This window comes from Anomaloglossus baeobatrachus, chromosome 7, assembly GCF_048569485.1.
Source record: "Anomaloglossus baeobatrachus isolate aAnoBae1 chromosome 7, aAnoBae1.hap1, whole genome shotgun sequence".
Lineage (NCBI taxonomy): Eukaryota > Metazoa > Chordata > Amphibia > Anura > Aromobatidae > Anomaloglossus > Anomaloglossus baeobatrachus.
The window spans coordinates 205,386,642-205,409,236 of record NC_134359.1 but is presented as its reverse complement, the minus strand read 5'-3'; the positions used below and the strand labels follow the sequence as shown (position 1 = coordinate 205,409,236).

At 38.1% G+C, this 22,595-nt stretch overlaps 18 non-coding genes across 18 annotated transcripts; all 18 read left to right on the top strand.

Annotated features, from left to right (window-relative positions):
- Positions 1-237: 237 nt before the first annotated feature.
- TRNAT-UGU (transfer RNA threonine (anticodon UGU)) lies at positions 238-311 on the top strand. The gene has a single exon. It is a non-coding gene; the product is annotated as a tRNA-Thr (tRNA).
- Positions 312-1,087: 776 nt separating this feature from the next.
- Positions 1,088-1,161, top strand: TRNAT-UGU (transfer RNA threonine (anticodon UGU)). The gene has a single exon. It is a non-coding gene; the product is annotated as a tRNA-Thr (tRNA).
- A 776-nt stretch (positions 1,162-1,937) lies between these two features.
- TRNAT-UGU (transfer RNA threonine (anticodon UGU)) lies at positions 1,938-2,011 on the top strand. The gene has a single exon. It is a non-coding gene; the product is annotated as a tRNA-Thr (tRNA).
- Positions 2,012-2,787: 776 nt separating this feature from the next.
- On the top strand, positions 2,788-2,861 carry TRNAT-UGU (transfer RNA threonine (anticodon UGU)). The gene has a single exon. It is a non-coding gene; the product is annotated as a tRNA-Thr (tRNA).
- A 1,626-nt stretch (positions 2,862-4,487) lies between these two features.
- Positions 4,488-4,561, top strand: TRNAT-UGU (transfer RNA threonine (anticodon UGU)). The gene has a single exon. It is a non-coding gene; the product is annotated as a tRNA-Thr (tRNA).
- Positions 4,562-7,037: 2,476 nt separating this feature from the next.
- Positions 7,038-7,111, top strand: TRNAT-UGU (transfer RNA threonine (anticodon UGU)). Its single transcript has one exon. It is a non-coding gene; the product is annotated as a tRNA-Thr (tRNA).
- A 776-nt stretch (positions 7,112-7,887) lies between these two features.
- Positions 7,888-7,961, top strand: TRNAT-UGU (transfer RNA threonine (anticodon UGU)). The gene has a single exon. It is a non-coding gene; the product is annotated as a tRNA-Thr (tRNA).
- Positions 7,962-8,737: 776 nt separating this feature from the next.
- Positions 8,738-8,811, top strand: TRNAT-UGU (transfer RNA threonine (anticodon UGU)). Its single transcript has one exon. It is a non-coding gene; the product is annotated as a tRNA-Thr (tRNA).
- A 3,327-nt stretch (positions 8,812-12,138) lies between these two features.
- Positions 12,139-12,212, top strand: TRNAT-UGU (transfer RNA threonine (anticodon UGU)). Its single transcript has one exon. It is a non-coding gene; the product is annotated as a tRNA-Thr (tRNA).
- Positions 12,213-13,839: 1,627 nt separating this feature from the next.
- On the top strand, positions 13,840-13,913 carry TRNAT-CGU (transfer RNA threonine (anticodon CGU)). Its single transcript has one exon. It is a non-coding gene; the product is annotated as a tRNA-Thr (tRNA).
- A 1,627-nt stretch (positions 13,914-15,540) lies between these two features.
- TRNAT-UGU (transfer RNA threonine (anticodon UGU)) lies at positions 15,541-15,614 on the top strand. Its single transcript has one exon. It is a non-coding gene; the product is annotated as a tRNA-Thr (tRNA).
- Positions 15,615-16,390: 776 nt separating this feature from the next.
- Positions 16,391-16,464, top strand: TRNAT-UGU (transfer RNA threonine (anticodon UGU)). The gene has a single exon. It is a non-coding gene; the product is annotated as a tRNA-Thr (tRNA).
- Positions 16,465-18,090: 1,626 nt separating this feature from the next.
- On the top strand, positions 18,091-18,164 carry TRNAT-UGU (transfer RNA threonine (anticodon UGU)). The gene has a single exon. It is a non-coding gene; the product is annotated as a tRNA-Thr (tRNA).
- A 776-nt stretch (positions 18,165-18,940) lies between these two features.
- On the top strand, positions 18,941-19,014 carry TRNAT-UGU (transfer RNA threonine (anticodon UGU)). The gene has a single exon. It is a non-coding gene; the product is annotated as a tRNA-Thr (tRNA).
- Positions 19,015-19,790: 776 nt separating this feature from the next.
- On the top strand, positions 19,791-19,864 carry TRNAT-UGU (transfer RNA threonine (anticodon UGU)). Its single transcript has one exon. It is a non-coding gene; the product is annotated as a tRNA-Thr (tRNA).
- A 773-nt stretch (positions 19,865-20,637) lies between these two features.
- Positions 20,638-20,711, top strand: TRNAT-UGU (transfer RNA threonine (anticodon UGU)). Its single transcript has one exon. It is a non-coding gene; the product is annotated as a tRNA-Thr (tRNA).
- Positions 20,712-21,487: 776 nt separating this feature from the next.
- TRNAT-UGU (transfer RNA threonine (anticodon UGU)) lies at positions 21,488-21,561 on the top strand. Its single transcript has one exon. It is a non-coding gene; the product is annotated as a tRNA-Thr (tRNA).
- Positions 21,562-22,337: 776 nt separating this feature from the next.
- On the top strand, positions 22,338-22,411 carry TRNAT-UGU (transfer RNA threonine (anticodon UGU)). The gene has a single exon. It is a non-coding gene; the product is annotated as a tRNA-Thr (tRNA).
- The last annotated feature ends 184 nt before the right edge of the window (positions 22,412-22,595 follow it).

Genomic DNA, 22,595 nt, shown 5'->3' with positions numbered 1-22,595 from the left:
GTGGATTATGTCAAGAGTTGGACAAGCTCAAACTTTATCAGAGATTAACCAAAGTTTAGGGTTTTAATATCAGTAATTCAATAAAGATTGTATTTTTTGTCACTATTGAAGCCCTAAAAATTAGTCCAGTAAAGAAAGAATTTGCATAAGTCGTCTATCTCTAGACATTCAAGGACACTGAAAGACATGAGGTGAGGGCGATTCTACCAGTAGTGCTTTCCTACTCTTAAACAAAGTGGTGCTGTGGCTTAGTTGGTTAAAGCGCCTGTCTTGTAAACAGGAGATCCTGAGTTCGAATCTCAGCAGTGCCTTCTTTTCATAGCCTCTTACAGAAGTTTCTATGTTTAACAATGTACTTTCCTTGTAAAAATACTATAAAGTCAAACTTGTCTTTCTCATATCCCTTCCTTAGATAGTGCAATGGAGAGATTCTAAATCTGTGTTGTCAAAGTACTCAAAAGGAAGAAGATGTCAGCCAATGTAGGATGGCATCAAGCATGCCAAATGAAAACAGTGGGTTTACTTTTGCCAGACTGAAATGTTAGAAAAGTTTGATAGCAGCCTTCTTGAACAGGAAATGCTGGAAATACTCACTGCTTGGGCTGAAAAAGATAATTTAGAGTTTCAACATTGGAGATGAAGGTAACTTCAACAAGTATGGGATTCAAAAACCATGCATGCAGAGCACAATGGATTAGTAGTCATACGCCATAACCACTCGGCAGCTCGTCTACAGGAAGAGTCTGTAGCCAGATGATGTGATCTAATGAGGATTTTGACAAGTCTGTGCAATTTCACTAAAGATTGTGTATGAGCTTCTGGCAAAGTGGCTCTTATCATATCTACAACAGTGGATTATGTCAAGAGTTGGACAAGCTCAAACTTTATCAGAGATTAACCAAAGTTTAGGGTTTTAATATCAGTAATTCAATAAAGATTGTATTTTTTGTCACTATTGAAGCCCTAAAAATTAGTCCAGTAAAGAAAGAATTTGCATAAGTCGTCTATCTCTAGACATTCAAGGACACTGAAAGACATGAGGTGAGGGCGATTCTACCAGTAGTGCTTTCCTACTCTTAAACAAAGTGGTGCTGTGGCTTAGTTGGTTAAAGCGCCTGTCTTGTAAACAGGAGATCCTGAGTTCGAATCTCAGCAGTGCCTTCTTTTCATAGCCTCTTACAGAAGTTTCTATGTTTAACAATGTACTTTCCTTGTAAAAATACTATAAAGTCAAACTTGTCTTTCTCATATCCCTTCCTTAGATAGTGCAATGGAGAGATTCTAAATCTGTGTTGTCAAAGTACTCAAAAGGAAGAAGATGTCAGCCAATGTAGGATGGCATCAAGCATGCCAAATGAAAACAGTGGGTTTACTTTTGCCAGACTGAAATGTTAGAAAAGTTTGATAGCAGCCTTCTTGAACAGGAAATGCTGGAAATACTCACTGCTTGGGCTGAAAAAGATAATTTAGAGTTTCAACATTGGAGATGAAGGTAACTTCAACAAGTATGGGATTCAAAAACCATGCATGCAGAGCACAATGGATTAGTAGTCATACGCCATAACCACTCGGCAGCTCGTCTACAGGAAGAGTCTGTAGCCAGATGATGTGATCTAATGAGGATTTTGACAAGTCTGTGCAATTTCACTAAAGATTGTGTATGAGCTTCTGGCAAAGTGGCTCTTATCATATCTACAACAGTGGATTATGTCAAGAGTTGGACAAGCTCAAACTTTATCAGAGATTAACCAAAGTTTAGGGTTTTAATATCAGTAATTCAATAAAGATTGTATTTTTTGTCACTATTGAAGCCCTAAAAATTAGTCCAGTAAAGAAAGAATTTGCATAAGTCGTCTATCTCTAGACATTCAAGGACACTGAAAGACATGAGGTGAGGGCGATTCTACCAGTAGTGCTTTCCTACTCTTAAACAAAGTGGTGCTGTGGCTTAGTTGGTTAAAGCGCCTGTCTTGTAAACAGGAGATCCTGAGTTCGAATCTCAGCAGTGCCTTCTTTTCATAGCCTCTTACAGAAGTTTCTATGTTTAACAATGTACTTTCCTTGTAAAAATACTATAAAGTCAAACTTGTCTTTCTCATATCCCTTCCTTAGATAGTGCAATGGAGAGATTCTAAATCTGTGTTGTCAAAGTACTCAAAAGGAAGAAGATGTCAGCCAATGTAGGATGGCATCAAGCATGCCAAATGAAAACAGTGGGTTTACTTTTGCCAGACTGAAATGTTAGAAAAGTTTGATAGCAGCCTTCTTGAACAGGAAATGCTGGAAATACTCACTGCTTGGGCTGAAAAAGATAATTTAGAGTTTCAACATTGGAGATGAAGGTAACTTCAACAAGTATGGGATTCAAAAACCATGCATGCAGAGCACAATGGATTAGTAGTCATACGCCATAACCACTCGGCAGCTCGTCTACAGGAAGAGTCTGTAGCCAGATGATGTGATCTAATGAGGATTTTGACAAGTCTGTGCAATTTCACTAAAGATTGTGTATGAGCTTCTGGCAAAGTGGCTCTTATCATATCTACAACAGTGGATTATGTCAAGAGTTGGACAAGCTCAAACTTTATCAGAGATTAACCAAAGTTTAGGGTTTTAATATCAGTAATTCAATAAAGATTGTATTTTTTGTCACTATTGAAGCCCTAAAAATTAGTCCAGTAAAGAAAGAATTTGCATAAGTCGTCTATCTCTAGACATTCAAGGACACTGAAAGACATGAGGTGAGGGCGATTCTACCAGTAGTGCTTTCCTACTCTTAAACAAAGTGGTGCTGTGGCTTAGTTGGTTAAAGCGCCTGTCTTGTAAACAGGAGATCCTGAGTTCGAATCTCAGCAGTGCCTTCTTTTCATAGCCTCTTACAGAAGTTTCTATGTTTAACAATGTACTTTCCTTGTAAAAATACTATAAAGTCAAACTTGTCTTTCTCATATCCCTTCCTTAGATAGTGCAATGGAGAGATTCTAAATCTGTGTTGTCAAAGTACTCAAAAGGAAGAAGATGTCAGCCAATGTAGGATGGCATCAAGCATGCCAAATGAAAACAGTGGGTTTACTTTTGCCAGACTGAAATGTTAGAAAAGTTTGATAGCAGCCTTCTTGAACAGGAAATGCTGGAAATACTCACTGCTTGGGCTGAAAAAGATAATTTAGAGTTTCAACATTGGAGATGAAGGTAACTTCAACAAGTATGGGATTCAAAAACCATGCATGCAGAGCACAATGGATTAGTAGTCATACGCCATAACCACTCGGCAGCTCGTCTACAGGAAGAGTCTGTAGCCAGATGATGTGATCTAATGAGGATTTTGACAAGTCTGTGCAATTTCACTAAAGATTGTGTATGAGCTTCTGGCAAAGTGGCTCTTATCATATCTACAACAGTGGATTATGTCAAGAGTTGGACAAGCTCAAACTTTATCAGAGATTAACCAAAGTTTAGGGTTTTAATATCAGTAATTCAATAAAGATTGTATTTTTTGTCACTATTGAAGCCCTAAAAATTAGTCCAGTAAAGAAAGAATTTGCATAAGTCGTCTATCTCTAGACATTCAAGGACACTGAAAGACATGAGGTGAGGGCGATTCTACCAGTAGTGCTTTCCTACTCTTAAACAAAGTGGTCCTGTGGCTTAGTTGGTTAAAGCGCCTGTCTTGTAAACAGGAGATCCTGAGTTCGAATCTCAGCAGTGCCTTCTTTTCATAGCCTCTTACAGAAGTTTCTATGTTTAACAATGTACTTTCCTTGTAAAAATACTATAAAGTCAAACTTGTCTTTCTCATATCCCTTCCTTAGATAGTGCAATGGAGAGATTCTAAATCTGTGTTGTCAAAGTACTCAAAAGGAAGAAGATGTCAGCCAATGTAGGATGGCATCAAGCATGCCAAATGAAAACAGTGGGTTTACTTTTGCCAGACTGAAATGTTAGAAAAGTTTGATAGCAGCCTTCTTGAACAGGAAATGCTGGAAATACTCACTGCTTGGGCTGAAAAAGATAATTTAGAGTTTCAACATTGGAGATGAAGGTAACTTCAACAAGTATGGGATTCAAAAACCATGCATGCAGAGCACAATGGATTAGTAGTCATACGCCATAACCACTCGGCAGCTCGTCTACAGGAAGAGTCTGTAGCCAGATGATGTGATCTAATGAGGATTTTGACAAGTCTGTGCAATTTCACTAAAGATTGTGTATGAGCTTCTGGCAAAGTGGCTCTTATCATATCTACAACAGTGGATTATGTCAAGAGTTGGACAAGCTCAAACTTTATCAGAGATTAACCAAAGTTTAGGGTTTTAATATCAGTAATTCAATAAAGATTGTATTTTTTGTCACTATTGAAGCCCTAAAAATTAGTCCAGTAAAGAAAGAATTTGCATAAGTCGTCTATCTCTAGACATTCAAGGACACTGAAAGACATGAGGTGAGGGCGATTCTACCAGTAGTGCTTTCCTACTCTTAAACAAAGTGGTGCTGTGGCTTAGTTGGTTAAAGCGCCTGTCTTGTAAACAGGAGATCCTGAGTTCGAATCTCAGCAGTGCCTTCTTTTCATAGCCTCTTACAGAAGTTTCTATGTTTAACAATGTACTTTCCTTGTAAAAATACTATAAAGTCAAACTTGTCTTTCTCATATCCCTTCCTTAGATAGTGCAATGGAGAGATTCTAAATCTGTGTTGTCAAAGTACTCAAAAGGAAGAAGATGTCAGCCAATGTAGGATGGCATCAAGCATGCCAAATGAAAACAGTGGGTTTACTTTTGCCAGACTGAAATGTTAGAAAAGTTTGATAGCAGCCTTCTTGAACAGGAAATGCTGGAAATACTCACTGCTTGGGCTGAAAAAGATAATTTAGAGTTTCAACATTGGAGATGAAGGTAACTTCAACAAGTATGGGATTCAAAAACCATGCATGCAGAGCACAATGGATTAGTAGTCATACGCCATAACCACTCGGCAGCTCGTCTACAGGAAGAGTCTGTAGCCAGATGATGTGATCTAATGAGGATTTTGACAAGTCTGTGCAATTTCACTAAAGATTGTGTATGAGCTTCTGGCAAAGTGGCTCTTATCATATCTACAACAGTGGATTATGTCAAGAGTTGGACAAGCTCAAACTTTATCAGAGATTAACCAAAGTTTAGGGTTTTAATATCAGTAATTCAATAAAGATTGTATTTTTTGTCACTATTGAAGCCCTAAAAATTAGTCCAGTAAAGAAAGAATTTGCATAAGTCGTCTATCTCTAGACATTCAAGGACACTGAAAGACATGAGGTGAGGGCGATTCTACCAGTAGTGCTTTCCTACTCTTAAACAAAGTGGTCCTGTGGCTTAGTTGGTTAAAGCGCCTGTCTTGTAAACAGGAGATCCTGAGTTCGAATCTCAGCAGTGCCTTCTTTTCATAGCCTCTTACAGAAGTTTCTATGTTTAACAATGTACTTTCCTTGTAAAAATACTATAAAGTCAAACTTGTCTTTCTCATATCCCTTCCTTAGATAGTGCAATGGAGAGATTCTAAATCTGTGTTGTCAAAGTACTCAAAAGGAAGAAGATGTCAGCCAATGTAGGATGGCATCAAGCATGCCAAATGAAAACAGTGGGTTTACTTTTGCCAGACTGAAATGTTAGAAAAGTTTGATAGCAGCCTTCTTGAACAGGAAATGCTGGAAATACTCACTGCTTGGGCTGAAAAAGATAATTTAGAGTTTCAACATTGGAGATGAAGGTAACTTCAACAAGTATGGGATTCAAAAACCATGCATGCAGAGCACAATGGATTAGTAGTCATACGCCATAACCACTCGGCAGCTCGTCTACAGGAAGAGTCTGTAGCCAGATGATGTGATCTAATGAGGATTTTGACAAGTCTGTGCAATTTCACTAAAGATTGTGTATGAGCTTCTGGCAAAGTGGCTCTTATCATATCTACAACAGTGGATTATGTCAAGAGTTGGACAAGCTCAAACTTTATCAGAGATTAACCAAAGTTTAGGGTTTTAATATCAGTAATTCAATAAAGATTGTATTTTTTGTCACTATTGAAGCCCTAAAAATTAGTCCAGTAAAGAAAGAATTTGCATAAGTCGTCTATCTCTAGACATTCAAGGACACTGAAAGACATGAGGTGAGGGCGATTCTACCAGTAGTGCTTTCCTACTCTTAAACAAAGTGGTCCTGTGGCTTAGTTGGTTAAAGCGCCTGTCTTGTAAACAGGAGATCCTGAGTTCGAATCTCAGCAGTGCCTTCTTTTCATAGCCTCTTACAGAAGTTTCTATGTTTAACAATGTACTTTCCTTGTAAAAATACTATAAAGTCAAACTTGTCTTTCTCATATCCCTTCCTTAGATAGTGCAATGGAGAGATTCTAAATCTGTGTTGTCAAAGTACTCAAAAGGAAGAAGATGTCAGCCAATGTAGGATGGCATCAAGCATGCCAAATGAAAACAGTGGGTTTACTTTTGCCAGACTGAAATGTTAGAAAAGTTTGATAGCAGCCTTCTTGAACAGGAAATGCTGGAAATACTCACTGCTTGGGCTGAAAAAGATAATTTAGAGTTTCAACATTGGAGATGAAGGTAACTTCAACAAGTATGGGATTCAAAAACCATGCATGCAGAGCACAATGGATTAGTAGTCATACGCCATAACCACTCGGCAGCTCGTCTACAGGAAGAGTCTGTAGCCAGATGATGTGATCTAATGAGGATTTTGACAAGTCTGTGCAATTTCACTAAAGATTGTGTATGAGCTTCTGGCAAAGTGGCTCTTATCATATCTACAACAGTGGATTATGTCAAGAGTTGGACAAGCTCAAACTTTATCAGAGATTAACCAAAGTTTAGGGTTTTAATATCAGTAATTCAATAAAGATTGTATTTTTTGTCACTATTGAAGCCCTAAAAATTAGTCCAGTAAAGAAAGAATTTGCATAAGTCGTCTATCTCTAGACATTCAAGGACACTGAAAGACATGAGGTGAGGGCGATTCTACCAGTAGTGCTTTCCTACTCTTAAACAAAGTGGTGCTGTGGCTTAGTTGGTTAAAGCGCCTGTCTTGTAAACAGGAGATCCTGAGTTCGAATCTCAGCAGTGCCTTCTTTTCATAGCCTCTTACAGAAGTTTCTATGTTTAACAATGTACTTTCCTTGTAAAAATACTATAAAGTCAAACTTGTCTTTCTCATATCCCTTCCTTAGATAGTGCAATGGAGAGATTCTAAATCTGTGTTGTCAAAGTACTCAAAAGGAAGAAGATGTCAGCCAATGTAGGATGGCATCAAGCATGCCAAATGAAAACAGTGGGTTTACTTTTGCCAGACTGAAATGTTAGAAAAGTTTGATAGCAGCCTTCTTGAACAGGAAATGCTGGAAATACTCACTGCTTGGGCTGAAAAAGATAATTTAGAGTTTCAACATTGGAGATGAAGGTAACTTCAACAAGTATGGGATTCAAAAACCATGCATGCAGAGCACAATGGATTAGTAGTCATACGCCATAACCACTCGGCAGCTCGTCTACAGGAAGAGTCTGTAGCCAGATGATGTGATCTAATGAGGATTTTGACAAGTCTGTGCAATTTCACTAAAGATTGTGTATGAGCTTCTGGCAAAGTGGCTCTTATCATATCTACAACAGTGGATTATGTCAAGAGTTGGACAAGCTCAAACTTTATCAGAGATTAACCAAAGTTTAGGGTTTTAATATCAGTAATTCAATAAAGATTGTATTTTTTGTCACTATTGAAGCCCTAAAAATTAGTCCAGTAAAGAAAGAATTTGCATAAGTCGTCTATCTCTAGACATTCAAGGACACTGAAAGACATGAGGTGAGGGCGATTCTACCAGTAGTGCTTTCCTACTCTTAAACAAAGTGGTGCTGTGGCTTAGTTGGTTAAAGCGCCTGTCTTGTAAACAGGAGATCCTGAGTTCGAATCTCAGCAGTGCCTTCTTTTCATAGCCTCTTACAGAAGTTTCTATGTTTAACAATGTACTTTCCTTGTAAAAATACTATAAAGTCAAACTTGTCTTTCTCATATCCCTTCCTTAGATAGTGCAATGGAGAGATTCTAAATCTGTGTTGTCAAAGTACTCAAAAGGAAGAAGATGTCAGCCAATGTAGGATGGCATCAAGCATGCCAAATGAAAACAGTGGGTTTACTTTTGCCAGACTGAAATGTTAGAAAAGTTTGATAGCAGCCTTCTTGAACAGGAAATGCTGGAAATACTCACTGCTTGGGCTGAAAAAGATAATTTAGAGTTTCAACATTGGAGATGAAGGTAACTTCAACAAGTATGGGATTCAAAAACCATGCATGCAGAGCACAATGGATTAGTAGTCATACGCCATAACCACTCGGCAGCTCGTCTACAGGAAGAGTCTGTAGCCAGATGATGTGATCTAATGAGGATTTTGACAAGTCTGTGCAATTTCACTAAAGATTGTGTATGAGCTTCTGGCAAAGTGGCTCTTATCATATCTACAACAGTGGATTATGTCAAGAGTTGGACAAGCTCAAACTTTATCAGAGATTAACCAAAGTTTAGGGTTTTAATATCAGTAATTCAATAAAGATTGTATTTTTTGTCACTATTGAAGCCCTAAAAATTAGTCCAGTAAAGAAAGAATTTGCATAAGTCGTCTATCTCTAGACATTCAAGGACACTGAAAGACATGAGGTGAGGGCGATTCTACCAGTAGTGCTTTCCTACTCTTAAACAAAGTGGTGCTGTGGCTTAGTTGGTTAAAGCGCCTGTCTTGTAAACAGGAGATCCTGAGTTCGAATCTCAGCAGTGCCTTCTTTTCATAGCCTCTTACAGAAGTTTCTATGTTTAACAATGTACTTTCCTTGTAAAAATACTATAAAGTCAAACTTGTCTTTCTCATATCCCTTCCTTAGATAGTGCAATGGAGAGATTCTAAATCTGTGTTGTCAAAGTACTCAAAAGGAAGAAGATGTCAGCCAATGTAGGATGGCATCAAGCATGCCAAATGAAAACAGTGGGTTTACTTTTGCCAGACTGAAATGTTAGAAAAGTTTGATAGCAGCCTTCTTGAACAGGAAATGCTGGAAATACTCACTGCTTGGGCTGAAAAAGATAATTTAGAGTTTCAACATTGGAGATGAAGGTAACTTCAACAAGTATGGGATTCAAAAACCATGCATGCAGAGCACAATGGATTAGTAGTCATACGCCATAACCACTCGGCAGCTCGTCTACAGGAAGAGTCTGTAGCCAGATGATGTGATCTAATGAGGATTTTGACAAGTCTGTGCAATTTCACTAAAGATTGTGTATGAGCTTCTGGCAAAGTGGCTCTTATCATATCTACAACAGTGGATTATGTCAAGAGTTGGACAAGCTCAAACTTTATCAGAGATTAACCAAAGTTTAGGGTTTTAATATCAGTAATTCAATAAAGATTGTATTTTTTGTCACTATTGAAGCCCTAAAAATTAGTCCAGTAAAGAAAGAATTTGCATAAGTCGTCTATCTCTAGACATTCAAGGACACTGAAAGACATGAGGTGAGGGCGATTCTACCAGTAGTGCTTTCCTACTCTTAAACAAAGTGGTCCTGTGGCTTAGTTGGTTAAAGCGCCTGTCTTGTAAACAGGAGATCCTGAGTTCGAATCTCAGCAGTGCCTTCTTTTCATAGCCTCTTACAGAAGTTTCTATGTTTAACAATGTACTTTCCTTGTAAAAATACTATAAAGTCAAACTTGTCTTTCTCATATCCCTTCCTTAGATAGTGCAATGGAGAGATTCTAAATCTGTGTTGTCAAAGTACTCAAAAGGAAGAAGATGTCAGCCAATGTAGGATGGCATCAAGCATGCCAAATGAAAACAGTGGGTTTACTTTTGCCAGACTGAAATGTTAGAAAAGTTTGATAGCAGCCTTCTTGAACAGGAAATGCTGGAAATACTCACTGCTTGGGCTGAAAAAGATAATTTAGAGTTTCAACATTGGAGATGAAGGTAACTTCAACAAGTATGGGATTCAAAAACCATGCATGCAGAGCACAATGGATTAGTAGTCATACGCCATAACCACTCGGCAGCTCGTCTACAGGAAGAGTCTGTAGCCAGATGATGTGATCTAATGAGGATTTTGACAAGTCTGTGCAATTTCACTAAAGATTGTGTATGAGCTTCTGGCAAAGTGGCTCTTATCATATCTACAACAGTGGATTATGTCAAGAGTTGGACAAGCTCAAACTTTATCAGAGATTAACCAAAGTTTAGGGTTTTAATATCAGTAATTCAATAAAGATTGTATTTTTTGTCACTATTGAAGCCCTAAAAATTAGTCCAGTAAAGAAAGAATTTGCATAAGTCGTCTATCTCTAGACATTCAAGGACACTGAAAGACATGAGGTGAGGGCGATTCTACCAGTAGTGCTTTCCTACTCTTAAACAAAGTGGTGCTGTGGCTTTGTTGGTTAAAGCGCCTGTCTTGTAAACAGGAGATCCTGAGTTCGAATCTCAGCAGTGCCTTCTTTTCATAGCCTCTTACAGAAGTTTCTATGTTTAACAATGTACTTTCCTTGTAAAAATACTAAAATGTCAAACTTGTCTTTCTCATATCCCTTCCTTAGATAGTGCAATGGAGAGATTCTAAATCTGTGTTGTCAAAGTACTCAAAAGGAAGAAGATGTCAGCCAATGTAGGATGGCATCAAGCATGCCAAATGAAAACAGTGGGTTTACTTTTGCCAGACTGAAATGTTAGAAAAGTTTGATAGCAGCCTTCTTGAACAGGAAATGCTGGAAATACTCACTGCTTGGGCTGAAAAAGATAATTTAGAGTTTCAACATTGGAGATGAAGGTAACTTCAACAAGTATGGGATTCAAAAACCATGCATGCAGAGCACAATGGATTAGTAGTCATACGCCATAACCACTCGGCAGCTCGTCTACAGGAAGAGTCTGTAGCCAGATGATGTGATCTAATGAGGATTTTGACAAGTCTGTGCAATTTCACTAAAGATTGTGTATGAGCTTCTGGCAAAGTGGCTCTTATCATATCTACAACAGTGGATTATGTCAAGAGTTGGACAAGCTCAAACTTTATCAGAGATTAACCAAAGTTTAGGGTTTTAATATCAGTAATTCAAGAAAGATTGTATTTTTTGTCACTATTGAAGCCCTAAAAATTAGTCCAGTAAAGAAAGAATTTGCATAAGCCGTCTATCTCTAGACATTCAAGGACACTGAAAGACATGAGGTGAGGGCGACTCTACCAGTAGTGCTTTTCTACTCTTACACAAAGTGGTGCTGTGGCTTAGTTGGTTAAAGCGCCTGTCTCTTAAACAGGAGATCCTGAGTTCGAATCTCAGCAGTGCCTTCTTTTCATAGCCTCAGTACTGAAGTTTCTATGTTTAACAGTGTACTTTCCTTGTAAAAATACTATAAAGTCAAACTTGTCTTTCTCATATCCCTTCCTTAGATAGTGCAATGGAGAGATTCTAAATCTGTGTTGTCAAAGTACTCAAAAGGAAGAAGATGTCAGCCAATGTAGGATGGCATCAAGCATGCCAAATGAAAACAGTGGGTTTACTTTTGCCAGACTGAAATGTTAGAAAAGTTTGATAGCAGCCTTCTTGAACAGGAAATGCTGGAAATACTCACTGCTTGGGCTGAAAAAGATAATTTAGAGTTTCAACATTGGAGATGAAGGTAACTTCAACAAGTATGGGATTCAAAAACCATGCATGCAGAGCACAATGGATTAGTAGTCATACGCCATAACCACTCGGCAGCTCGTCTACAGGAAGAGTCTGTAGCCAGATGATGTGATCTAATGAGGATTTTGACAAGTCTGTGCAATTTCACTAAAGATTGTGTATGAGCTTCTGGCAAAGTGGCTCTTATCATATCTACAACAGTGGATTATGTCAAGAGTTGGACAAGCTCAAACTTTATCAGAGATTAACCAAAGTTTAGGGTTTTAATATCAGTAATTCAATAAAGATTGTATTTTTTGTCACTATTGAAGCCCTAAAAATTAGTCCAGTAAAGAAAGAATTTGCATAAGTCGTCTATCTCTAGACATTCAAGGACACTGAAAGACATGAGGTGAGGGCGATTCTACCAGTAGTGCTTTCCTACTCTTAAACAAAGTGGTGCTGTGGCTTAGTTGGTTAAAGCGCCTGTCTTGTAAACAGGAGATCCTGAGTTCGAATCTCAGCAGTGCCTTCTTTTCATAGCCTCTTACAGAAGTTTCTATGTTTAACAATGTACTTTCCTTGTAAAAATACTATAAAGTCAAACTTGTCTTTCTCATGTCCCTTCCTTAGATAGTGCAATGGAGAGATTCTAAATCTGTGTTGTCAAAGTACTCAAAAGGAAGAAGATGTCAGCCAATGTAGGATGGCATCAAGCATGCCAAATGAAAACAGTGGGTTTACTTTTGCCAGACTGAAATGTTAGAAAAGTTTGATAGCAGCCTTCTTGAACAGGAAATGCTGGAAATACTCACTGCTTGGGCTGAAAAAGATAATTTAGAGTTTCAACATTGGAGATGAAGGTAACTTCAACAAGTATGGGATTCAAAAACCATGCATGCAGAGCACAATGGATTAGTAGTCATACGCCATAACCACTCGGCAGCTCGTCTACAGGAAGAGTCTGTAGCCAGATGATGTGATCTAATGAGGATTTTGACAAGTCTGTGCAATTTCACTAAAGATTGTGTATGAGCTTCTGGCAAAGTGGCTCTTATCATATCTACAACAGTGGATTATGTCAAGAGTTGGACAAGCTCAAACTTTATCAGAGATTAACCAAAGTTTAGGGTTTTAATATCAGTAATTCAAGAAAGATTGTATTTTTTGTCACTATTGAAGCCCTAAAAATTAGTCCAGTAAAGAAAGAATTTGCATAAGCCGTCTATCTCTAGACATTCAAGGACACTGAAAGACATGAGGTGAGGGCGACTCTACCAGTAGTGCTTTTCTACTCTTACACAAAGTGGTGCTGTGGCTTAGTTGGTTAAAGCGCCTGTCTCTTAAACAGGAGATCCTGAGTTCGAATCTCAGCAGTGCCTTCTTTTCATAGCCTCAGTACTGAAGTTTCTATGTTTAACAGTGTACTTTCCTTGTAAAAATACTATAAAGTCAAACTTGTCTTTCTCATATCCCTTCCTTAGATAGTGCAATGGAGAGATTCTAAATCTGTGTTGTCAAAGTACTCAAAAGGAAGAAGATGTCAGCCAATGTAGGATGGCATCAAGCATGCCAAATGAAAACAGTGGGTTTACTTTTGCCAGACTGAAATGTTAGAAAAGTTTGATAGCAGCCTTCTTGAACAGGAAATGCTGGAAATACTCACTGCTTGGGCTGAAAAAGATAATTTAGAGTTTCAACATTGGAGATGAAGGTAACTTCAACAAGTATGGGATTCAAAAACCATGCATGCAGAGCACAATGGATTAGTAGTCATACGCCATAACCACTCGGCAGCTCGTCTACAGGAAGAGTCTGTAGCCAGATGATGTGATCTAATGAGGATTTTGACAAGTCTGTGCAATTTCACTAAAGATTGTGTATGAGCTTCTGGCAAAGTGGCTCTTATCATATCTACAACAGTGGATTATGTCAAGAGTTGGACAAGCTCAAACTTTATCAGAGATTAACCAAAGTTTAGGGTTTTAATATCAGTAATTCAATAAAGATTGTATTTTTTGTCACTATTGAAGCCCTAAAAATTAGTCCAGTAAAGAAAGAATTTGCATAAGTCGTCTATCTCTAGACATTCAAGGACACTGAAAGACATGAGGTGAGGGCGACTCTACCAGTAGTGCTTTTCTACTCTTACACAAAGTGGTGCTGTGGCTTAGTTGGTTAAAGCGCCTGTCTCGTAAACAGGAGATCCTGAGTTCGAATCTCAGCAGTGCCTTCTTTTCATAGCCTCAGTACTGAAGTTTCTATGTTTAACAGTGTACTTTCCTTGTAAAAATACTATAAAGTCAAACTTGTCTTTCTCATATCCCTTCCTTAGATAGTGCAATGGAGAGATTCTAAATCTGTGTTGTCAAAGTACTCAAAAGGAAGAAGATGTCAGCCAATGTAGGATGGCATCAAGCATGCCAAATGAAAACAGTGGGTTTACTTTTGCCAGACTGAAATGTTAGAAAAGTTTGATAGCAGCCTTCTTGAACAGGAAATGCTGGAAATACTCACTGCTTGGGCTGAAAAAGATAATTTAGAGTTTCAACATTGGAGATGAAGGTAACTTCAACAAGTATGGGATTCAAAAACCATGCATGCAGAGCACAATGGATTAGTAGTCATACGCCATAACCACTCGGCAGCTCGTCTACAGGAAGAGTCTGTAGCCAGATGATGTGATCTAATGAGGATTTTGACAAGTCTGTGCAATTTCACTAAAGATTGTGTATGAGCTTCTGGCAAAGTGGCTCTTATCATATCTACAACAGTGGATTATGTCAAGAGTTGGACAAGCTCAAACTTTATCAGAGATTAACCAAAGTTTAGGGTTTTAATATCAGTAATTCAATAAAGATTGTATTTTTTGTCACTATTGAAGCCCTAAAAATTAGTCCAGTAAAGAAAGAATTTGCATAAGTCGTCTATCTCTAGACATTCAAGGACACTGAAAGACATGAGGTGAGGGCGATTCTACCAGTAGTGCTTTCCTACTCTTAAACAAAGTGGTGCTGTGGCTTTGTTGGTTAAAGCGCCTGTCTTGTAAACAGGAGATCCTGAGTTCGAATCTCAGCAGTGCCTTCTTTTCATAGCCTCTTACAGAAGTTTCTATGTTTAACAATGTACTTTCCTTGTAAAAATACTAAAAAGTCAAACTTGTCTTTCTCATATCCCTTCCTTAGATAGTGCAATGGAGAGATTCTAAATCTGTGTTGTCAAAGTACTCAAAAGGAAGAAGATGTCAGCCAATGTAGGATGGCATCAAGCATGCCAAATGAAAACAGTGGGTTTACTTTTGCCAGACTGAAATGTTAGAAAAGTTTGATAGCAGCCTTCTTGAACAGGAAATGCTGGAAATACTCACTGCTTGGGCTGAAAAAGATAATTTAGAGTTTCAACATTGGAGATGAAGGTAACTTCAACAAGTATGGGATTCAAAAACCATGCATGCAGAGCACAATGGATTAGTAGTCATACGCCATAACCACTCGGCAGCTCGTCTACAGGAAGAGTCTGTAGCCAGATGATGTGATCTAATGAGGATTTTGACAAGTCTGTGCAATTTCACTAAAGATTGTGTATGAGCTTCTGGCAAAGTGGCTCTTATCATATCTACAACAGTGGATTATGTCAAGAGTTGGACAAGCTCAAACTTTATCAGAGATTAACCAAAGTTTAGGGTTTTAATATCAGTAATTCAATAAAGATTGTATTTTTTGTCACTATTGAAGCCCTAAAAATTAGTCCAGTAAAGAAAGAATTTGCATAAGTCGTCTATCTCTAGACATTCAAGGACACTGAAAGACATGAGGTGAGGGCGATTCTACCAGTAGTGCTTTCCTACTCTTAAACAAAGTGGTGCTGTGGCTTAGTTGGTTAAAGCGCCTGTCTTGTAAACAGGAGATCCTGAGTTCGAATCTCAGCAGTGCCTTCTTTTCATAGCCTCTTACAGAAGTTTCTATGTTTAACAATGTACTTTCCTTGTAAAAATACTATAAAGTCAAACTTGTCTTTCTCATATCCCTTCCTTAGATAGTGCAATGGAGAGATTCTAAATCTGTGTTGTCAAAGTACTCAAAAGGAAGAAGATGTCAGCCAATGTAGGATGGCATCAAGCATGCCAAATGAAAACAGTGGGTTTCCTTTTGCCAGACTGAAATGTTAGAAAAGTTTGATAGCAGCCTTCTTGAACAGGAAATGCTGGAAATACTCACTGCTTGGGCTGAAAAAGATAATTTAGAGTTTCAACATTGGAGATGAAGGTAACTTCAACAAGTATGGGATTCAAAAACCATGCATGCAGAGCACAATGGATTAGTAGTCATACGCCATAACCACTCGGCAGCTCGTCTACAGGAAGAGTCTGTAGCCAGATGATGTGATCTAATGAGGATTTTGACAAGTCTGTGCAATTTCACTAAAGATTGTGTATGAGCTTCTGGCAAAGTGGCTCTTATCATATCTACAACAGTGGATTATGTCAAGAGTTGGACAAGCTCAAACTTTATCAGAGATTAACCAAATTTTAGGGTTTTAATATCAGTAATTCAATAAAGATTGTATTTTTTGTCACTATTGAAGCCCTAAAAATTAGTCCAGTAAAGAAAGAATTTGCATAAGTCGTCTATCTCTAGACATTCAAGGACACTGAAAGACATGAGGTGAGGGCGATTCTACCAGTAGTGCTTTCCTACTCTTAAACAAAGTGGTGCTGTGGCTTAGTTGGTTAAAGCGCCTGTCTTGTAAACAGGAGATCCTGAGTTCGAATCTCAGCAGTGCCTTCTTTTCATAGCCTCTTACAGAAGTTTCTATGTTTAACAATGTACTTTCCTTGTAAAAATACTATAAAGTCAAACTTGTCTTTCTCATATCCCTTCCTTAGATAGTGCAATGGAGAGATTCTAAATCTGTGTTGTCAAAGTACTCAAAAGGAAGAAGATGTCAGCCAATGTAGGATGGCATCAAGCATGCCAAATGAAAACAGTGGGTTTACTTTTGCCAGACTGAAATGTTAGAAAAGTTTGATAGCAGCCTTCTTGAACAGGAAATGCTGGAAATACTCACTGCTTGGGCTGAAAAAGATAATTTAGAGTTTCAACATTGGAGATGAAGGTAACTTCAACAAGTATGGGATTCAAAAACCATGCATGCAGAGCACAATGGATTAGTAGTCATACGCCATAACCACTCGGCAGCTCGTCTACAGGAAGAGTCTGTAGCCAGATGATGTGATCTAATGAGGATTTTGACAAGTCTGTGCAATTTCACTAAAGATTGTGTATGAGCTTCTGGCAAAGTGGCTCTTATCATATCTACAACAGTGGATTATGTCAAGAGTTGGACAAGCTCAAACTTTATCAGAGATTAACCAAAGTTTAGGGTTTTAATATCAGTAATTCAATAAAGATTGTATTTTTTGTCACTATTGAAGCCCTAAAAATTAGTCCAGTAAAGAAAGAATTTGCATAAGTCGTCTATCTCTAGACATTCAAGGACACTGAAAGACATGAGGTGAGGGCGATTCTACCAGTAGTGCTTTCCTACTCTTAAACAAAGTGGTGCTGTGGCTTTGTTGGTTAAAGCGCCTGTCTTGTAAACAGGAGATCCTGAGTTCGAATCTCAGCAGTGCCTTCTTTTCATAGCCTCTTACAGAAGTTTCTATGTTTAACAATGTACTTTCCTTGTAAAAATACTAAAAAGTCAAACTTGTCTTTCTCATATCCCTTCCTTAGATAGTGCAATGGAGAGATTCTAAATCTGTGTTGTCAAAGTACTCAAAAGGAAGAAGATGTCAGCCAATGTAGGATGGCATCAAGCATGCCAAATGAAAACAGTGGGTTTACTTTTGCCAGACTGAAATGTTAGAAAAGTTTGATAGCAGCCTTCTTGAACAGGAAATGCTGGAAATACTCACTGCTTGGGCTGAAAAAGATAATTTAGAGTTTCAACATTGGAGATGAAGGTAACTTCAACAAGTATGGGATTCAAAAACCATGCATGCAGAGCACAATGGATTAGTAGTCATACGCCATAACCACTCGGCAGCTCGTCTACAGGAAGAGTCTGTAGCCAGATGATGTGATCTAATGAGGATTTTGACAAGTCTGTGCAATTTCACTAAAGATTGTGTATGAGCTTCTGGCAAAGTGGCTCTTATCATATCTACAACAGTGGATTATGTCAAGAGTTGGACAAGCTCAAACTTTATCAGAGATTAACCAAAGTTTAGGGTTTTAATATCAGTAATTCAATAAAGATTGTATTTTTTGTCACTATTGAAGCCCTAAAAATTAGTCCAGTAAAGAAAGAATTTGCATAAGTCGTCTATCTCTAGACATTCAAGGACACTGAAAGACATGAGGTGAGGGCGATTCTACCAGTAGTGCTTTCCTACTCTTAAACAAAGTGGTGCTGTGGCTTAGTTGGTTAAAGCGCCTGTCTTGTAAACAGGAGATCCTGAGTTCGAATCTCAGCAGTGCCTTCTTTTCATAGCCTCTTACAGAAGTTTCTATGTTTAACAATGTACTTTCCTTGTAAAAATACTATAAAGTCAAACTTGTCTTTCTCATATCCCTTCCTTAGATAGTGCAATGGAGAGATTCTAAATCTGTGTTGTCAAAGTACTCAAAAGGAAGAAGATGTCAGCCAATGTAGGATGGCATCAAGCATGCCAAATGAAAACAGTGGGTTTCCTTTTGCCAGACTGAAATGTTAGAAAAGTTTGATAGCAGCCTTCTTGAACAGGAAATGCTGGAAATACTCACTGCTTGGGCTGAAAAAGATAATTTAGAGTTTCAACATTGGAGATGAAGGTAACTTCAACAAGTATGGGATTCAAAAACCATGCATGCAGAGCACAATGGATTAGTAGTCATACGCCATAACCACTCGGCAGCTCGTCTACAGGAAGAGTCTGTAGCCAGATGATGTGATCTAATGAGGATTTTGACAAGTCTGTGCAATTTCACTAAAGATTGTGTATGAGCTTCTGGCAAAGTGGCTCTTATCATATCTACAACAGTGGATTATGTCAAGAGTTGGACAAGCTCAAACTTTATCAGAGATTAACCAAATTTTAGGGTTTTAATATCAGTAATTCAATAAAGATTGTATTTTTTGTCACTATTGAAGCCCTAAAAATTAGTCCAGTAAAGAAAGAATTTGCATAAGTCGTCTATCTCTAGACATTCAAGGACACTGAAAGACATGAGGTGAGGGCGATTCTACCAGTAGTGCTTTCCTACTCTTAAACAAAGTGGTGCTGTGGCTTAGTTGGTTAAAGCGCCTGTCTTGTAAACAGGAGATCCTGAGTTCGAATCTCAGCAGTGCCTTCTTTTCATAGCCTCTTACAGAAGTTTCTATGTTTAACAATGTACTTTCCTTGTAAAAATACTATAAAGTCAAACTTGTCTTTCTCATATCCCTTCCTTAGATAGTGCAATGGAGAGATTCTAAATCTGTGTTGTCAAAGTACTCAAAAGGAAGAAGATGTCAGCCAATGTAGGATGGCATCAAGCATGCCAAATGAAAACAGTGGGTTTACTTTTGCCAGACTGAAATGTTAGAAAAGTTTGATAGCAGCCTTCTTGAACAGGAAATGCTGGAAATACTCACTGCTTGGGCTGAAAAAGATAATTTAGAGTTTCAACATTGGAGATGAAGGTAACTTCAACAAGTATGGGATTCAAAAACCATGCATGCAGAGCACAATGGATTAGTAGTCATACGCCATAACCACTCGGCAGCTCGTCTACAGGAAGAGTCTGTAGCCAGATGATGTGATCTAATGAGGATTTTGACAAGTCTGTGCAATTTCACTAAAGATTGTGTATGAGCTTCTGGCAAAGTGGCTCTTATCATATCTACAACAGTGGATTATGTCAAGAGTTGGACAAGCTCAAACTTTATCAGAGATTAACCAAAGTTTAGGGTTTTAATATCAGTAATTCAATAAAGATTGTATTTTTTGTCACTATTGAAGCCCTAAAAATTAGTCCAGTAAAGAAAGAATTTGCATAAGTCGTCTATCTCTAGACATTCAAGGACACTGAAAGACATGAGGTGAGGGCGATTCTACCAGTAGTGCTTTCCTACTCTTAAACAAAGTGGTGCTGTGGCTTAGTTGGTTAAAGCGCCTGTCTTGTAAACAGGAGATCCTGAGTTCGAATCTCAGCAGTGCCTTCTTTTCATAGCCTCTTACAGAAGTTTCTATGTTTAACAATGTACTTTCCTTGTAAAAATACTATAAAGTCAAACTTGTCTTTCTCATATCCCTTCCTTAGATAGTGCAATGGAGAGATTCTAAATCTGTGTTGTCAAAGTACTCAAAAGGAAGATGTCAGCCAATGTAGGATGGCATCAAGCATGCCAAATGAAAACAGTGGGTTTCCTTTTGCCAGACTGAAATGTTAGAAAAGTTTGATAGCAGCCTTCTTGAACAGGAAATGCTGGAAATACTCACTGCTTGGGCTGAAAAAGATAATTTAGAGTTTCAACATTGGAGATGAAGGTAACTTCAACAAGTATGGGATTCAAAAACCATGCATGCAGAGCACAATGGATTAGTAGTCATACGCCATAACCACTCGGCAGCTCGTCTACAGGAAGAGTCTGTAGCCAGGTGATGTGATCTAATGAGGATTTTGACAAGTCTGTGCAATTTCACTAAAGATTGTGTATGAGCTTCTGGCAAAGTGGCTCTTATCATATCTACAACAGTGGATTATGTCAAGAGTTGGACAAGCTCAAACTTTATCAGAGATTAACCAAAGTTTAGGGTTTTAATATCAGTAATTCAATAAAGATTGTATTTTTTGTCACTATTGAAACCCTAAAAATTAGTCCAGTAAAGAAAGAATTTGCATAAGTCGTCTATCTCTAGACATTCAAGGACACTGAAAGACATGAGGTGAGGGCGATTCTACCAGTAGTGCTTTCCTACTCTTAAACAAAGTGGTGCTGTGGCTTAGTTGGTTAAAGCGCCTGTCTTGTAAACAGGAGATCCTGAGTTCGAATCTCAGCAGTGCCTTCTTTTCATAGCCTCTTACAGAAGTTTCTATGTTTAACAATGTACTTTCCTTGTAAAAATACTATAAAGTCAAACTTGTCTTTCTCATATCCCTTCCTTAGATAGTGCAATGGAGAGATTCTAAATCTGTGTTGTCAAAGTACTCAAAAGGAAGAAGATGTCAGCCAATATAGGATGGCATCAAGCATGCCAAATGAAAACAGTGGGTTTACTTTTGCCAGACTGAAATGTTAGAAAAGTTTGATAGCAGCCTTCTTGAACAGGAAATGCTGGAAATACTCACTGCTTGGGCTGAAAAAGATAATTTAGAGTTTCAACATTGGAGATGAAGGTAACTTCAACAAGTATGGGATTCAAAAACCATGCATGCAGAGCACAATGGATTAGTAGTCATACGCCATAACCACTCGGCAGCTCGTCTACAGGAAGAGTCTGTAGCCAGATGATGTGATCTAATGAGGATTTTGACAAGTCTGTGCAATTTCACTAAAGATTGTGTATGAGCTTCTGGCAAAGTGGCTCTTATCATATCTACAACAGTGGATTATGTCAAGAGTTGGACAAGCTCAAACTTTATCAGAGATTAACCAAAGTTTAGGGTTTTAATATCAGTAATTCAATAAAGATTGTATTTTTTGTCACTATTGAAACCCTAAAAATTAGTCCAGTAAAGAAAGAATTTGCATAAGTCGTCTATCTCTAGACATTCAAGGACACTGAAAGACATGAGGTGAGGGCGATTCTACCAGTAGTGCTTTCCTACTCTTAAACAAAGTGGTGCTGTGGCTTAGTTGGTTAAAGCGCCTGTCTTGTAAACAGGAGATCCTGAGTTCGAATCTCAGCAGTGCCTTCTTTTCATAGCCTCTTACAGAAGTTTCTATGTTTAACAATGTACTTTCCTTGTAAAAATACTATAAAGTCAAACTTGTCTTTCTCATATCCCTTCCTTAGATAGTGCAATGGAGAGATTCTAAATCTGTGTTGTCAAAGTACTCAAAAGGAAGAAGATGTCAGCCAATATAGGATGGCATCAAGCATGCCAAATGAAAACAGTGGGTTTACTTTTGCCAGACTGAAATGTTAGAAAAGTTTGATAGCAGCCTTCTTGAACAGGAAATGCTGGAAATACTCACTGCTTGGGCTGAAAAAGATAATTTAGAGTTTCAACATTGGAGATGAAGGTAACTTCAACAAGTATGGGATTCAAAAACCATGCATGCAGAGCACAATGGATTAGTAGTCATACGCCATAACCACTCGGCAGCTCGTCTACAGGAAGAGTCTGTAGCCAGATGATGTGATCTAATGAGGATTTTGACAAGTCTGTGCAATTTCACTAAAGATTGTGTATGAGCTTCTGGCAAAGTGGCTCTTATCATATCTACAACAGTGGATTATGTCAAGAGTTGGACAAGCTCAAACTTTATCAGAGATTAACCAAAGTTTAGGGTTTTAATATCAGTAATTCAATAAAGATTGTATTTTTTGTCACTATTGAAGCCCTAAAAATTAGTCCAGTAAAGAAAGAATTTGCATAAGTCGTCTATCTCTAGACATTCAAGGACACTGAAAGACATGAGGTGAGGGCGATTCTACCAGTAGTGCTTTCCTACTCTTAAACAAAGTGGTGCTGTGGCTTAGTTGGTTAAAGCGCCTGTCTTGTAAACAGGAGATCCTGAGTTCGAATCTCAGCAGTGCCTTCTTTTCATAGCCTCTTACAGAAGTTTCTATGTTTAACAATGTACTTTCCTTGTAAAAATACTATAAAGTCAAACTTGTCTTTCTCATATCCCTTCCTTAGATAGTGCAATGGAGAGATTCTAAATCTGTGTTGTCAAAGTACTCAAAAGGAAGATGTCAGCCAATGTAGGATGGCATCAAGCA